The 16009-nt window shown below is 40.6% G+C and overlaps 1 long non-coding RNA gene across 3 annotated transcripts in view; it reads right to left on the bottom strand.

Moving 5' to 3' along the window:
• The window catches only part of LOC139740323 (uncharacterized), a 67257-nt gene that overhangs the window by 38850 nt on the left and 12398 nt on the right, over positions 1-16009 (bottom strand). For 2 of the 3 annotated variants that reach the window (XR_011711556.1, XR_011711554.1), the window contains exon 1: positions 382-745. The exons of the other annotated variant lie outside the window; for it this stretch is intronic. This is a non-coding gene — a long non-coding RNA (uncharacterized lncRNA). Of the gene's footprint in view, positions 1-381; positions 746-16009 lie in introns of those variants that run through there. 3 annotated transcript variants of the gene reach the window in all.

Below are 16009 nucleotides of genomic sequence, written 5' to 3'. Positions count from 1 at the left end.
TATAGATGTTGATCTGTCCGTTTACATCTACACAAGACAGTTGCTTCCGACATCCAATATAAAATGAGGCATTTCGTTTGTACACGTGGATATCTGATTGCCACTTCACACCAAGATTAAAAGTAATTATACACGTAATAATACACTATAGTCACCAGACTAACGCAGGATCTGTACTCGAGTGTTTACAACCTCATCACACTCCTGTAAGAATGATGACGTCACGATGACACGTTGTGAAGTGCGCGAATCATTGGTTCGTTTGCTTTTTTTAAATAGCACTTTGTGGCATCATCATTTCTGTCTATGGGAGGCACCCTCCCCCTCTCCCCCCCCCCCAAAAAAAAAGAGAATAGATAAAAAAAGGAGGTGTGTACTAACCATTGCTTTTCCTGCTTGGTTTTCTTGAAGATCTTCTCAAGTAAACATTTCCATCAAGAGCGCAGGGGTGAGGGTGGAAACTCATTTACGGTGATCGACAACAAACAGACCGCGGGAATATTACTGTGGCGGAATGGCCCGACAAAGGATGCAGCTGATCAGAATTGGTGGCCCAACAGCTCGTGCTGTTCCTCTTCCTTTTCACCACAAATTTATTTCGGATGGAGACATAGTCTTGGACAGATACAGGAGATAGGTCAAAAGTGATTCAAACCAGGAGGTGCCATTTTCCATCTTCTGATACCAAGCCATTTCGTCGGTTATTCAGACGATATCATCGACATCGGCAAAGGGTTGTCGACGAAATGTGTCCCAGAGTGTGTGACAGAACGTCGAGTGAGAGACTCTACTCGTGATATCTAGACCTATTTCCTTCTTGCGAGCATGTTTAGCCGAGGGAAACCAAATCTCTGAACTTTACACAGCATGTCAAACTTTCATGCACTCCGTCAGAAGTAAACTGCTGTTTGTTGACACTACTTTATGCAAACACCTTGTCGACTTTAAAGATAAAGTTTGTATGACTTTGGATTTATGGCCATATGACTAAGCGATAGTTAAACACGAATCACTTAGGTTTTTTATTTCATATGTTTTTCATTGAATATTATGAAAGTGCTGGGGAATTTGCCCACAAAGTGTAAAATCGTGTTGTTCACTCAATATCATCATTTCAATGCAATTTACTGTCAGTGTAAAGTGTCGTCTGTCAAAATTCTCTCGTTGCATTATGTTTCAATAACACCCATGAAACAAGCTATCTCGTCGTCGACATAAGATAGAAAGTTACTGAACAAAAGAAGCTGTTTGTTGTCCGTATGCCAGCAACAAAACGTGTATTTTTCTTCATTATTTACCATACCAGTGTGACATGACAGGAAAGGGTATAGAAGACGTATTTACGAGACTTCCGTTGCTATCAGTACATGTACTCGATTCAAATCACGTGTTCACTTGAGGAGGCAAGGAGTATGCTTTGTCTCAAATGGCTGCCGAATACACACTCTCACGTTTCTGTGTGTCAACTCGAGTCTGCTGAACAGCCGAGACTGGTGATCAAATCTCTCAGAACCCCCAATTACATGTCAAACACTCCCTAACCGGCAGAACTGGTGAAACACCGGAAAAGCCTAGGTTGTGCATCTCGCGCGCCCCGCTCACACCAGACGATTCGCGTGTTTGGCGCCTATATCGATTGATTGGCCTTTATCAAGAGTGTCCTCAAATTAAAGCTCCTGTGTAGTTTGCGGAAAAATCCCGGAAAACACTATATTTTTTTCTACTGAACGGGAAAACTGATATCTTGGCAAGTGTCGCAGGTCAGCGCATGTTTCAGCAAAAGTTGATCATGTCAAACGAGCTGAAAAATATGACAAATCGGGCGCTGCCTGCTGTGTGCACACTTCAAAAATCCGTAATAGAAATCTGATTGACATATCCTCTCCTTGAACTTGTAATCTAATTAGTTTGCTTTGTTCATGTCAGGATAAAAACAAAATGATATCCTCACAGCTCAGTGAAGGATCTGTTGATGTTGGGTTGTTATTTTACTCAGATATTGAGCATTATTATTAACCATGTCTTGATCTTTAAGAGAAACATGCCGAAAATGGAGCTGTTGGGTAAACCTGAATTACTGGCATTCCGCGGAGATGTACATAAGTGATATCATAGTTACGTTGTCAAGACAGTTTTATTAATTTTCTTCGCATTTCCATTGAGATTCTATATATAGAGAGGATTTATTGGTATTCAAATAATCATAACTATTCAACATGCATCCGGTGTATATTACCGGTAGTCAAATTTCCATTAAATCGTAATTTCTATCTATTTTCCTTTCAAGCTGACATTTTCAATCAGAATTATCACTCCTTTTGCCAAGCTATATTTAAAATTCGACGGAAAATGATGGGACTCAAACGAACAGAGTATATATTTTTAAAAAAATGTTATTTCATTCACAACACGTTTCACTGCACCAGGGAGGTGGGAAGAGAAATTCCCGCCTCCCTGACAGCACAAAGGCTATCCATAGACGTGTTAGTATCAGTTAGAGTATAATAGTGGGAAAGGTGTGCAGTTTGTTCATTAGATCATATTATCCAAACTTAAAATGGGAACTGACATTACGGAATTACTAGAAAATGAGAACGAATTTGCGATATTTTTTTTTTATTGGACATGACAGTTATGAGTTATAACTCTACATGCATTCTTGCAGGATCGACTTCAAAAGTGCAAAAGTATATAGCTGTGGTAGTGATCTCACTTTTACTCTGAGTCTTAAAAAGCGTCATACAATCCTTATCCTAAGATTGATATGCCAGACGGAAGAGTATATTTTCCATGCACCTAATCACCCACAACATGCAGATTTTTCTCCTGTTTTTGCCATATCTTTCCATCTCCCCTGTTCATACCTGGCCGTAGTCATAGGCTACGTAATGCACTTTGACGTCACTACGGGAAGGCGAGGGCCGCATATCATCACTGTGGGGCCGCACATGTCATTTCATCTTTTCCTATATCTCCTTCAAAATACGAATGTCACCGGTGGGAGGCCCACACTCAAATCGTTTCTCCATCAGAACTCATTTCACCTCTGCCGTACTGGTGGTTTCAACGTGACGGGGCTGAACGACTCGAGGCTGTCTTTTCCACGTGCCCGTAACGAGTGGAATGTTTATGAACGTTCACGGCTCTTTGCTGTGTTAAATGTCTGCTGGCTTTGCGACGGGCGTCACATGGCCTTGAACTTGGCACGAACTTTCTCCCAGCCGATGAGCTAGCCCGATGCGAGCTTCTCCCTTGCCAGCCCGCCGCATCACAGACGTTCGCCTAGTCTCTACTTCTCTGACGGTGACATTTTCTCATCCTCTACAAACTGCTGTGCGCGCACGGGCAAACATCGACAGAAAACTCCTATAAACGGTGGAGAAGGCGCCTAGCTCAAGTGGTTTTCAATGTACCTAAATTTCAGGCAGATTACTTCTCACAATGAAATTAAGGCACTGGCCCAATTCGCAAAATATCATGTTCACCAGCAAACAGAAGCAATGAAATACACATACCAAGTGGTACAATATACAATCAACGTGTAATACAATCACAATAAAAATCTAGGCAGATGTCAAGACGCCTAAAAAAATGAATGTTTATGAATGTCAGATTTACAATATCCTGTCATGATTAACAATCATACTGAGATGGGATAACTGGATCGTATAAAATTATGTCACATTTTATTCTAGAAAGGCAAACAAAATGTCCCTTACATGTAGCGCAATTTCAGAATCAATAGCGAGATAGGAAAAGTTTTGGCGTAATTAAAAACCTGATTGGCATCGAACTAATGAAAGTTCTCGTCATCCTCCTGAGGGCCACCTGTCGGTTTTCTGGAGGTAATCAGGCGAGGGTTCCCAAACTAGCACGGGCAGCTTGTAAACAAGGAATATGAATTAAGCATTGTGAGCATAATAAGCGGTCAAGGTTATAATTAAATTTTTCTCTATGGAGAGGTGACGCCCATTTCGTTCCACCTCCCCGTTTTTTTTTTTCCCCCGCGCGAGAATACAATTTGCGTTCATCCTTGCGAGTCAATTCAGGGCGCTCAAAACGTTTAAGCCTTAAACATTATAACAATTATGATGTCATGGTGTCATAAAAACTATAAAATACTCATGTAATTTCTTTATGTTTATTATGATAATGAAGGCGATGATATTGATAATGGCAATAACAATGATGATGATAAAATAATACAGTAGCAATAACAATAATAGTAATAACAATACGATCTTGTATAGATCCTTTGTAGCCTAGCATTGCCCTGCCCTGCTATATTATCACCATATATAACATTGTCATGTATATATTCACACACGTGGGTCTAGAGGAACTGCGTGGGTAAAAGGTATCTTGTCCACGAACGTGAGTACTGACCCTTTTCTAAAAGGTAAGTGTTTTACCCACTAAACCATAATAAACATAATAATGGCTGTTGATGAACATAATTTCCGTAGTAAAGACAAACTCAGACGAGCAGGTGAAAATAAAAGTAAGGATTTGGAACGTGATTTCATGTACAAGGCGCTGTTTGTACTGGTTAACTGTGATATAAGCTACAAACATGTAGGCCTACAGCAGCCTTACAGTGGTGACCTCCTCACTGAAGTGGTAAAAGAAAAAGGCCGACAGTGAACAAGCAAAAACAGACAGGGAGGAATAAGAAGTAGGAACATAAGCTCTACGCCCTGATTCCCATATCTGTTTGTGAAAAAATGCACACATCAGTAGAGGTAGAGGCTATACAGCTACACGCTGGAGAAAGCACGACCTTATTGACGCCTCAGCCAAAGTGAGGCTCATTCCATTAAATCCTATTTTCCCCTCGCTCTTCTCTCCGCTTGCAGATTCGTGCGCCCCTCCCGAACCGAAATCCAATTTCTGCGAGTCACCGGCACGCATCTGCCGGTGAAATGACTTGATTGAATCATGCGGCCAAGTTTGCCCTGCAATAACAGGCTGGAGGGGAATGTAAAGGTGCAATTAAGGGGATCTCCCACCCCAAAAGAAAAAAAAAGATAATAATAATATCACACGCATGGCCTTTCCGTATGCCTGACAAACAAACAAGGGATGCGATTTGGGTAAACGTTTATAATGGAATTTCGTGACGTCTTGCGGAAGATGGATTAAAGAGGTATCCACACTGTTTTTCAACCACTTTCGATTAAGTCCTTGCACAGGGGGACTGCGGCACGAAATATGTAGAAATGATTATAGGCCAACGAACACACATTGCCAGCCTATGGTGAAAATATGATGGTTAAAATGAAACAGTTCTTTAGCCCCAGATTAAAACGATTTCTACTTCAGATGCTGGTATGGTGTCAGATCGTGCCGTGTGCAGCACGAGCATTTCCAAACTTCGTCTATGGAGGGCGCGAATGGAAGTTTCACTCACATCAAGGGCTCACACGGATAAATAATTCCCCATAGAGACGTGTGTTAAAATTCAAATTTCAAAAAAAATCTGTGAAATAGCTGGGAGAAATGAGGTGTTTCAGCTTCACTAACCTGGATAAGTGAGATATACCCTTTCATCCATCAAATTTCCAGGGTGGGTTCTTCGGCTAAAATTCTGTCCAGGGGTCCGCAAAGCCAGACTACGAGTTCTTGTCACTCAAAAAATCACCTATTTTCCGTACACGTACCCAATGAAATATAGTCCCCTCAAATTCCATCAGAAAAGCTTTCATCTTCCAACCAAAATGCAGTTTGTAGAGGAATTCATACTTAATATCTACAGCTATTCAGTTTTTTGCCAAACTACACCATTGATTTTTAATTGATTTTTTCTTCATTTATTTTGGTATCTTTGTTACGAATTTGTGAAGGGGTCTGGGACATTCCATTTTATTTACAGGTGTGAGCCCTATAGCGGAGGTCATATTTCTCATTTGACTTTTTAACATCATAAATGTGTTTTTGATGATATTTGCCCCCACATCATATGGGAAATTACACATTCAAGTGTTATAAAGCTTCTCAAAGGGACACTTTTGAAAATCATGCCCTTTGGTTGTTTTTTTTTCAAAAATAAATCTTGCAGTGTTGATCAGTTCTTCATAAGATGAATACATAGATGCAGGCAGTTATCCTTGATTATGGGGGTGTCATCATCACCTTGTTGCCTACAAAGTACTTTAAAAGACTTTGTTTTGTCAAACAGACTAACTTTATGTATTTTGAGCTGTTTCAGTGGTAGCCAAAACAAAGAAATACATTAAAATAACACAGTCATTCAAAGTTTTGTGATACTGATGACTGCTATGTACAAAGATGTAGTACCACAACAACATAATAAGAAAACAAATTGTAGCCAAGCAGAGGGGGGGGAGGGGGGTAGAGGAGAGGGGGGGGGGTTAGGAGGGAGAAGGGGGAGGGAGGAAGAGATCTGACACAATAGATCAACATAAACCAGCAGAGCTTGTATGGGATGAATACTTCCCATAGACTTGTGTGCATTGCGTGCATTCTCTATAGGGCTCACACGGGTAAATAATTCCCCATAGAGACGTGTGATAGAATTCGAATTTCAAAAAATTCTGTAAAATAGCTGGAAGAAATGAGATGTTTCAGCTTCACTAACCTGGATAAGTGAGATATACCCTTTCATCCATCAAATTTCCAGGGTGGGTTCTTCGGCTCAAATTCTGTCCAAGGGTCCGCAAAGCCAGACTACGAGTTCTTGTTCAAAAAATCACCTATTTTCCGTACACGTACCCAATGAAATATAGTCCCCTCAAATTCCATCAGAAAAGCTTTCATCTTCCAACCAAAATGCAGTTTGTAGAGGAATTCATACTTAATATCTACAGCTATTCAGTTTTTTGCCAAACTACACCATTGATTCTTAATTGATTTTTTCTTCATTTATTTTGGTATCTTTGGTACGAATTTGTGAAGGGGTCTGGGACATTCCATTTTATTTACAGGTGTGAGCCCTTGACTGATGAAGCCGTTCAACGTTACTGGTATAACAAGTGAATTTTTGAAATCAAACGAATGTTATATCGTCAGTGTCGGGAAGGGGGGGGGGGGCTTAATTAAGCAGATTCTAAGTCCTGAATCTGGCAAGTCAAGTACTATGAATACACCTACAGGAGTTTGGGAGCTAACGGTTTTGCAATCTAGACGAAGTAGTATGTTTTCTGGATGGAGATCAATATATAGATAGCAATATTAATTTACCGCAAGAAAATGATTTTAAAAAAGAGAGACAGAACAAATAACATCTGAAAGCTCCAACTTTACTCTGTTTCTCCCCCTGCACCAATTGTCAAAGTGACACATCGTCCGTAAATGCTGCTTAATTTCATCTAAGAGGAGACCACACAGCACTTCATCTCACATATTGCTGAAATAACCGAATATGTCAGTCGGGAGAAAGTACGAAGTCATAAACATCCTGGAATATATTGGTCATTGGGGCCCAAATAAACATGAAATTTATCGAAGCTCAGACCTGGAATATTCACAATTGTTCCTCTTTGATGAATCAAATCGAACGGGGGTTGCAAGCGTTTTGTAATGTTATCTCTTGCCAGAAAAGGGAAGTGGATGAACTTTCATTATGTGTGAAACGGCGAGGAGATTTGCACCATGTGAGTTTCCAGCTATCATATTAGGGAATGACGCCTCCCGATTCATCCTGGATTACTTCGTGCTGCTGGGGGACAAACAGGTCAGTCTTTCTCTGAACACGTCTCATCCAGTTTGACGTCTTCTCTCACGAAATACACTCAGGACACGGTGCATTAACTATGTTCTCCATAGAGGTTTTGCAACCTTCATGGTCTAAAACAGGAGTAAAAACAAGATCCAATGTTCGAAGCTTGTGAGAGTGAGAGGACTGTATGTTCTCTTAATGGGATGCAGGCGAATTAAAAGACAGGGAGAGTCGATACAAACATTGCCTCCGTTCTGTTAGATATTATATACAATACAATATCTCAATATGACACTAATGTGTCTACTTTGTTGCGAAAAGTACAACGATTTGAAATGTTCTATATTGAATTGCTAACTTGCATTAGTTTTTATCTACAAGCAAGGCATGCAGATCTGTGGTTCTGGGAAAATGATAGAGAAGAATCTCAAATACTTGTGAGCGTAGGCCTACAGGTTTAGTGGTTTGAATCACAAAATTAATGTAAGGATCTATGCATTCTTTGCAATAGCGGAATTCGCCGTCAGTGTGCAAAGAAAAAAAACAGTACTCAGGCTGAATATAATTCGTCTTGCAAACATTTTACGCACAGAGACGTGAGAGGGTAGAAATGGTTCATCTAAAGGCAATCGGAAGTCCACAATATCAATTTTAGGGGATATAAAAGGAAGAATGGATTCGTTCTCCTCATCATCAAGATCTGCTGATCTGAAATTGTAAATACATCATCTTTAAACAGTTTATCATAGAGATTGCATGTTGTGGAGATTAGGGAGGGTTTGCAAGAGACGGATAACTATTCGTTGTCGAAAAACAGCAATCAACTTTATATCTTCTACTTCTGTGAAAATGGATAGTATTGTGGATTCAATGGGCTTTTTGAAAACTGTAATAGGTCATGCCCCCTTGGTGAAAAAGAAAAATTAGTCTAGATGGTCAATAGATTCATGAAATCACTAGGAAGGCACGGTCAAATGACGACGCCAAACCTGCATGGTATCCGGGACGATATCTGGGAATGGCAGCGGATGAGTTAAACGGGCCGGAGAATGTTGACCCCTGCGAGGAGGAAGGGTCGATCCGGAGTGGTGAACTCTCCCGACAATGCTCGCCTAACGAGCCGAGTGAAGACGAAGAGACACAAAGCGTGGTTTATTCATTTCTCCGTCCTCGGGTACCTGACGGGGAGATCAGTCTACCTGTCGGTCCGCATAGATGAGAAGAGTCAGCGACAAAGTGTCTAGTCCTTCCTCCCCGATGTATGCGATTGCCCGGCGTCTGACACGCATGGACACCTGGAAATGAAGACTCCAATTTTGGCTCTTGCCGCACTGGGGACGAGATGAATGATGGAAGAGATTGTCTCGACATGTTCGTCCGATTAACATGCGACGGGATGCCATGCCGGGATGAGATGCTGTCCCAGCCATGGATGCGGCGAGACCTCACAGCATGTGGCTTTACAAGTATATACTCACCGTATAGCTTTCTCTTGTTTTGAACATCACATACACTCCAGTTGCCATCAGTTTCGACTCCGCTCAATTTGTGAAGATACCAACTACCAATAACAATTACACTCACCTGCCACCCTGATATCATGCACAATATCGTAACTTGATCCTGATCAGACTGGACACTGTTTCTGATGAATCATAATCACTGCTATTGCCAATTGAAGAATGGCGGATGAGGGAAATAATAAAGCTTTCACTTAGATGCCTCACGATCGCCTTACAAATTATCGTCAAAACGGCATCCTCGTTGTCATCTTGACAATTGTTAAAAAATGTCATAAAAGCATCCCAGAGAACGGACACTGTCTCATCTCCTCCCTTTGTACTAACTTTAGATGAACAGTTTTCTTGGAGTCTTATAAACCAAGTCCAATTGCCTATATATACTTCAATGTTGTGCCTTATTCTGTTTTCTATGACCCAGGCAGAGGTGAGGAGCATAATATCTCTCTCTTCCTTCAGTTTCTCGTATTTCGCGGGAAACTTGAACGAGACACGTCCAGAGAGTCGTAACAATTCCACCGCGATAAACGCTCTTCATCTCCCTTGACCAAAGAGGTAGCCATGATCTAGAGGGCTCGACCAATGACACCAGGGTGAACAGACAGGAAGCTGAGCTATGACCCGTGACGACAGTCTCCTCTTCCGCTCTATGTCACTGATGCCTTGATTTGGCGGACAAAATCTTGAAAATGAGTTCGGTTCAATTTTCGCGCCTTCTGTATAGAAAGTTTACCGTAGCTGCCATCGAGCGTGACGTCATTTTGAGTTTTCGTGGTCCAGTGAATATTGAACTCTGTCCTCAACGAAAAGCCTTGGGTTCGAACCTCTTTATGGCACTTGTGCCCATGAGCAGACTCTTTCTTTTTTTCTTCGCAAAGCTGAATGAGTGAAGAGCAGATGCAGTTCATGCTTATATTGACCTGGGTAATGATGATGTGTTAAAACGCAGGTCAACTTCAGGTCAATACATGTCATCAATTATACTACTGTTACTTGCAGTCTGTCACTTGCTTGCTTCATTCTCTCTTCATCAATATTTGAAAACCTAGAAATGCAGTGTTTTGCCCTGATACTGTGTTTTCGCAGAGCTGGTTGTAATAAAAAACAGCTATAGATCACTCTTTCGTCGAGATTAGCAGACAGTAATGGTACAAAGCAATGAGGACGACACGCAAAAAATAAAAGCAAACTAATATTCAAAGCCCCCTGACTCTAACGTGCCCTATTTTTCATTCCGATATAGACACGACAACACGACCTAAATTTCCGACATTACCCTAAATTTTACCCCAGAAACACCCAATCACGGTAATTTTGGTGGATTGATATCACATGCTTTCACCGACAACAAAAATCCAACAATCATAAGATGGGACTCCAGGCAGATTTGATTTCCTTTGATGAGAGACGAGAGGGGCTACCCCTTACCGCCATCCTTTGGATGTACTCTCGACATCAGTCTTGCCTTTAGAATCAAGTTAACAGCATCCTGAAAATGGAGCATCGGCGACACACACTTGTTTGTACAGAGAGCAGCCGAATTCCGGCGTCGAGTAAGAACACTGCGGCACAAATTTCACCTTACTTTATACGAGGGCATTTATTTGGTCCATGTCCCCGAAAATTGTATATATTACGACCAAAATGAAGGAGGGAGCTTTCCAATTGCTCCGATTGCATTCCTTTACACTCTTGTAGTGATATATTTGTCATCTTGTATTTAGTTTCAGCTTATTTTTATTATTCAGTTTATTTTTGTTATATTTCTAAAAAAAAATTATACCTTGTAAAGAGACAATATACATTATATACACAAAAAAAAATATTTAAAAAATCAGTGAAAAGTGTACATTGACCGTCATTATGCTGATATTGCAGATGCGAAACAGCAGAGAGAGAGAGAAAAAAAAGGAGAAGACCTACGAATAGCAAAGGCTGGGAGGAATTGCAGGTTTCCAAGGAAATATGAATTCTTAGAATATTATGTAGGCCAGAAATGATTTCAAACTTACCAAAAACGAATACTCATATATGAAAACAACAACAACAACAACAACAATAGCAATACACACACGCACGCACACACACAAAGTTGTATTTTAGGCATAACTATCTTTCAATATTTTTCATGAAATTTACATTGTATCTCAGAGTTCACAGTTTGTTTATGTGTATTCATAATGTCATAATTCTATTCTTTGGAAATGAAAGAAGCGAAATCAATGAAATGAATGAGGGGGAGGACGATCTGCAGAGATACATACTCCACACTGCATTTGACACAATTGATTAAAAGAGATTGACTGCAAGGTATTTCCGAGGGTTCAGAAATGAAGTCTCTGAAATTGTGGACGTGGGCTACTAGAAGAAGTATTCATTTGTTTTCGTTTTATGAGGGAAATGTAGCTTTCGTGTTTTTCTTTGGAGGTATACGCTCTCGAATTAAGATATCTTTTTTTACCTTACAATAACACAATATCACAACGCTAATTTTCCTTCTGGAAAAGCCAAACCTCGTTTACATTTTTTTTTGGTGGTATATTATAGAAAAAGATACCAAAGAAGAATACTTCTCAAGTTACAACATTATTCTATTTCTGTTCACCAGCCCCCGATTAGCCTACTGATCGCGTCCTGCACCCTCTGTACGTCATTCTGTACCTATGAATATTTCCTAACATTTTCAACACACAGCGCTTCAGACTCCAAAATTGGAAGGGTAATGAAAAGTAAGCCACTGAAGAAATTCAACTAGGTGGAGATCTCTTGCGTGCTTTCGTCATCTTTTTCCTGATTCCCAAACCCGGTGACATGACGCACCCAGCCATCTAACTCTTTCACGATCATCATTGTAAAATGGGATAGACATTGTGCATAAACGTGTATTCTCTTTGTTAATTTTGTAATCATCCTTAAAGGGGAAGGCTAGTAACTGATCAGTGGGAATCAGTGGAAATGCTGGGAGATGATTGTTCCAATCCTAATGGGATTCATTCAAGAGTTCATTGTATATCTGTTGTTGTGTGAAAATGATTTGCTTCAGAACGGTCACATATTCAAGTAATGTGCAGATTAATTCTCCGTCACTGACCAGGGACGCTAACCTGGAAGCATTAAACTGCACATTAGTTGAATATGAGACCATTCTGAAGCAAATCATTTTCACACAACAATAGAATAAATGAACTCTTGAATGAATCCCATAAGGATTGGAACAATCATCTCCCAGCATTTCCACTGATTCCCACTGATCAGTTACTAGCCTTCCCCTTTAACTAAGCGTCCCCTCCATTCTTAAACAGAGAACAACAATTGCTGAGCTCTCCCTCCCACCCCCCCCCCCTCTCTCTCGTTTTGTCAATGGGCGCCTCGAATACGATGCCTATTTTCTGTTTTGCCAAAGCAAGAGCCCCACGCATCAAAAATAGCTTTTCCTCTGAACGCTGAAAGAGCAGTCGAGCAACTGGCGAACACGGGGAAAAAAGCGGCCAGAAAACTTTGTACACAACACAGTCATTGCCGCCGTATTAATCAAGTTAATCTTTGTGAATCGCTTTCCATATCCTTTTGTGCTGCAACGATAGATCGTTTTAGAGCTCAATCACGTGGGAAGATTGTGCTCAAAGGAAGGAAAACATGAGGAGAATGGGGGGAAAGTGCAAGCCACCCTTACAGCACACACGTATGCCTGAGTCGTGCTTCGCCCCGGGTGAAGTTGTTCTCTTAATCAGACAAACAGTGGTGCCTTAGTCGCCGACCATTATGACTGTTCGCGAAACATTATTGCGGAATAATGCGATTACTGATAACACGCTTCATGTCATGTCTATTTCTAGGGCATGGTCACCAACTATACATCGCCAGCACGTTCCCTGTACCGCGCATCGCCGGTTCTTCCTAGCCAGTCTGGTACATACCAGGCCCCGATTACATACATCACATCTCGGCCTGAATGAAAGCTATGCAGGTTGTATTACTTGTAAGTGGCGCCCTTTTAGTACACAGTTACAAAGATGACTGGGGAAAATCAATAGACTTTCATCGTAATCTTCATCATGATACCGTAACATTACCACACAATGACGCCGACAATCTTACACCATAATATGGTTTTATGTTGTAAAACAATCGTTATCCCTATAGCTAGGTTCACACGAAAGTTACAAAGTTCCGTCTTTACCGTTCATACAGACGTCATCTCAGAAAAAGCTTTGTGTGAATGGTTCAATTTTGGATTCGTGTCACAATGGTTGAAGACCTGTTCTCTTTATTACACCTGCTTATGAGCTTACTAATATAGGGAAATGGGTTGGATAAGGCAGGAAGACATGCATCACTGCTTGCCAGTTGTCATGACCTTTATAAAGCTGAACGGATAGAAATCATGATATGCTGCAGGAACTGTTCTGCGTCTGCAATTTGGTATCACTTCCTCCTTCTCCTCTTTTGATTCCTTTTTAACATTTTATTACAAAAACAAAACATTTTATGATAGATTTGTACATGTAGGTCAATGGGAATCTTGTACGGTGATGACGTCATCAGCTCATCTGATTTGCATATAATCATGATTGTGAGAGTTATCACTTTGCCGGGAAAACATTTTAAACTTTGAAAATCCGTAGTGTCTCACTTCAAGTGTGATTCTTATATTTCTTCCATTAATTCAACTCGGTTATTGAGAGTACACGTACATACATTTGTTTTTTTCTTTCTTTGTTTGTTTGTTTGTTTTGTAAAGAATTCTAAGAGCTCAGTTGCATTAGTCGTGCGTGAATCCAGATCATCCCGCGAAACCGTGCACAGCAACTTTGGACATAACAGTAGACGAGATGACGGGACGATATTACACAATTACCAAATCCTGGTGTTTTGTCATTTTTTTATTATTATTTCTGCGTGAATTGTGGCGTGTTCCTTGGAGTCAAAGGCACGTAATAATGATAACAGATAATCGGAAGCTACAAAGGGTACTGATGGTAGCAAAATAAACCCATACATTGGGTGTGGAAAATAAGACTAGGTGGACTTATGATGTCATTTCGGGAGCGGATTTACGAGAGCTTCGGGCATGAAATTGGATTTTCATGTAATTTTTACAAATCATCTTCTGGGAAAATTTGAATTCATCCCATAATCCTGATTACAACTTTGTTGCGAGAAATAGTGTCATTATACTCTCCGCCCGCGGGTCGCAGGCATTAGTCTCTATAATCAGGAATCTAATCCCTCAAATTCTTCGTATATAGCATAGAGGACGTCACGGTATAGTCTGCACTATATGGCTAGGTATGAATGAACAGACTAATGATTACGGGACGTGCTTATTTACACTTGTTCGCCTTTTAACTGTATGAAAGATTCTCATATAGACCACAATACATCATTCAACAATAATCTGTTCTGTTTACTTAATGGGGAACCACACAATGTATAGGACACGAAAAGTAAGCAATACAACGCTCAATATTATTAGTTTTTGTTTTACTTTCTCTCATCTATGGAGTTACATCTTAAAATGAATTCATTTCGGGAGGTGCCTCTGTGGATGAAGCAATTGCATAAAAAAAGAAGCTGCCAAAAAGACTGGACTAGCATTTCAGGTCCTTCAAAAAACTCAAACGATTAGGGAAGAATATTTTTGTGATTCCTATAAACTTAGAACAATATACCAATGCATTTTTATTTAGCTGCAGAATTATAGGCACGCTAACTACAAGTACATTCAATTATTTCATACTACATCTGTACATTCCTCATGAAACTTGCCGTCTTCGTACCATAATATTACTACTGAAAGCTGACTACTCCCTTCATAGAAATGCAGGATCTTCGCCCACTATTTGTCGTTAACATTCAGAAAACCAACACAAGTCTCATGCCCTTTCCGACCCACATTAGCGTCGTCTAACGCACGTCACTCGGTGTGTCGTTTATCGAAGTAAAGGATGGGAGTCAGGTAGCAATGTCTTTTATTTGTAGTTTCGTATCGGTATCAACTGTCCTGTTATTGGTGAAACATCATCCGCAAATACTTGCAGGGCGGCTGAGGGTAAAGCCGAGAGCGCGATCCCGGGGATTTCGTCACAACTTCGATCTCTGAGCGGAATGGCAGACAGAACTCGGACGATAACGAGTCTTGTACGCGTCTAGGGTTGCGCCCATACCAGTGATGATATTTCTCTGATAGGTTTCGGAGCGCGGCACACACACACACACACACACACACACACACACACAATGGCATTCAGAGAGAAATGGAGACAAGACAGTCACAAATATATCACGAGAACGAGAGAAAAGAGCGAAAGCCGCGACACCTGCTCTTGAGTCAAAAAGTCACTTTCATTAGTAATTTCAGATGTACTCTATAACTGCTGGTTATGAGGAAATCTACACTCTCTTCCAGATTATAGGTCGTTGGTTTACGAGCGAGTCAGTGCTTATTTGCTACTCCAGATTGTCCTCATTCACATCTGAGATCTGACCCGGTATGAACAGGTGCTATACTTTCTGGTGACAAGATACGGGTACATTTTTTAATCTAATACGCGACTTGTGGGAGAACATAGTTCGTGAAAAAAAAAAGAAGTATAGACCTAATTGCAGAAATATTCAAAGCAAGGGTCAACAGATTGGCAAAAAAAAAAGCAACAACAACCACTCATCAGTCACATTGCAATTGGGAAAAATAAAGTCAGAATTAAGAAAATCCAAACAATAAGCGTGTAGGCAATTATCTCGGAGTGGCTGTCCCACGGGGCAGTCAGCCGGACAGGAGTAATTGTCCCGGGTAATATTTTTGTCTTAG

This window comes from Diadema antillarum, unplaced genomic scaffold (assembly GCF_040938485.1).
Source record: "Diadema antillarum isolate AM-2024a unplaced genomic scaffold, OU_Dant_1.0 seq00000847_RagTag, whole genome shotgun sequence".
In the NCBI taxonomy this organism is placed as follows: Eukaryota; Metazoa; Echinodermata; class Echinoidea; order Diadematoida; family Diadematidae; genus Diadema; species Diadema antillarum.
Note: the sequence above shows the minus strand (reverse complement) of the source record. Positions and strands in the feature narration are given on the sequence as shown.